The 2224-nt window shown below is 38.1% G+C and overlaps 1 pseudogene; it reads left to right on the top strand.

Moving 5' to 3' along the window:
• Window positions 1-2224, top strand: LOC121803057 (annotated as a pseudogene).

Raw genomic sequence — 2224 nt, 5'->3', positions numbered from 1 at the left:
TCTGGAAATTTCGCGCTTCTAATACTTTTATTCAATGATTAACATAAATTATTCAATAATAGTGTGTATGAACACATGATTTCTGGCTGGGTTTTGTGGAATCTGTTGAGCTTCAACTCTTCGGCTGATATGTGGAATTGGCAGTGGAAAAATTGTTCTGCCTGAGGAGGAGGTGAGGCGGTTGTTCAAAGCCATGAAAACGGTGCTGCAAATGCTGAGGGAGAGGGGTTATGTGGTGACTGATGATGAGATTGCGATGACCATGGAAGGATTCACTGCCAAGTATGGTGACAATATGAAGAGAGAGGACCTTATGCTTGTCAAAGCCAAGCGTGACAGTGGAGAAAAGGTATTCTTGCTAAATTTTGTTGAGTTTTTTGGAGCACAATCTGTGTGTGTCGATTTTATTGAGGCGTTGGATGTCTATTAAATGCAATAAGATGACTGAGATGTATTTTTGGTTTGGTTGATCTTCTTAACATGAGTCTGGTATATGGAATTCCGAAGTGATCTATTAGTCCACTAATAAGTCGTTTCATGGCAGTTCCGTCAGCGAGCCCTCCTTTGAGTTGGCCTTATTCTGCATCGGGTGCATAATCTCCGTGTGTGGGTATTGTGTGACATAAGTGCATTACACAGTGGATATTTGTCCAATAAATTCAGATTTTCACATCTTATTCCTAACTCTGTCCAATCTCTCAAATTGGATGTCACATGCTTTGATAGTTATTTGACTGTTAGGCTTTCATGCTTGTAATATCTAGTCTCTGCTTTTGTCCAGTTAGCCTTCAACTCTTGCACAGACGATGGATTTTAGGGGATATTTTTGTTTCTCTAAATGGATCGTTAGTGCTTGGTGTGCTTGTGCACAACTATCTATCATTTCTCTTTCTTTCCCCAACTTATTTATAGTTTTTTTTACTTATTTCCAGATATATGTGTTCTTTCCTGAGGAGGCCAAGGTTGGAGCTAAGACAATAAGGACTTTGATCAGTCGAATGAACGATGACAATGTTACTCGGGCGATCCTAGTTTCACAGCAGAATTTGACTCCTGCTAATAAAATGATAAAGGAAGTAGCCAAAATATTTCAGGTGGAAGTTTTCCAGGTAAATGTTTTCCAGTTCTATTGTTCTTTAATCACACATGTGTCATGTTTTGGATAAATGTATGGCCTTGATTATTCCCAATATTTATAAAATGGTGGGTTGATTTGTTTTAAGATGTGATACACTAGAAGGCGGAGATGAGTAAGTCGTATCGCAACCTTTTTAGGTGGGATATATATCCCTCATAATCAATCAAATCTAAAATAAGCATGGGAACTTGATTCATGCCTTCGTTTATAATCAAGAAGAGTAAACACTATGGACAATGGGATAAGTTCTAGAAACCCAGCCCTTATCCGCCAAAGTAAACGAGACCTTGTAGCTCTTTACTTGACTGTTGTGTTTTACTGGTGTGGCTATTATTTTTGGACCTTGGTTATACTAATGTCTAAATATTGCAATACGAAGGAGGCTGAGTAGCTAGTTAACATCCACCATCACGAGCTTGTTCCCTGCATCAAGTCCTCACGGCTGAAGAAAAAACAACTCTGCTTGCAAGATACACTGTCAAAGAAACTCAGGTTAGTATATGCTAATTGTAGCACGCGTTTAAGCATCTGGAATAATCATTTTCGAACTCTGCTATAGTTACAATATGCTGTATTCTCTCGTCCTTTCTTCATTCGGGTGCTGCATAAATGCCTTAAACGATCATAATCATGGAACTTCTGTTAAATTGAAAATCAAGTCATGACTGATGAGAGCTCTGTTTGGTTTTATTTAGCATCTCCATTTTCACATTATTTTAACGTTCTATGTTGCACCAGCTGCCTCGTATTCAGGTAACTGACCCTGTTGCAAGATATCACGGGCTGAAAAGTGGGGATGTCGTGAAGATCATCTGCCCTAGTGAAACTGCCGGAAGATACATCACTTACAGATACGCAGTTTGAACATTCTAGAACATTTTGTGTCGTAGCTTGTATAAACATAGAAGTAGAAGAGAGTTTTGTAGGGACTTACTCGGGTTCATGACTTCATTCTTAGTAGTGTTTATATAGTTAAAGAACTTATCATTCTAGATCTGAGAATACTACCTTGAGTCTTATCAATTGTTTTAGGTTTGATCATATTGAATGGTTATATACATATAAATGCAAAAATAGTTAGACTAA

Source organism: Salvia splendens, chromosome 5 (assembly GCF_004379255.2).
Source record: "Salvia splendens isolate huo1 chromosome 5, SspV2, whole genome shotgun sequence".
Classification (NCBI taxonomy): Eukaryota; Viridiplantae; Streptophyta; class Magnoliopsida; order Lamiales; family Lamiaceae; genus Salvia; species Salvia splendens.
This window is presented reverse-complemented; position numbering and strand designations above follow the sequence as displayed.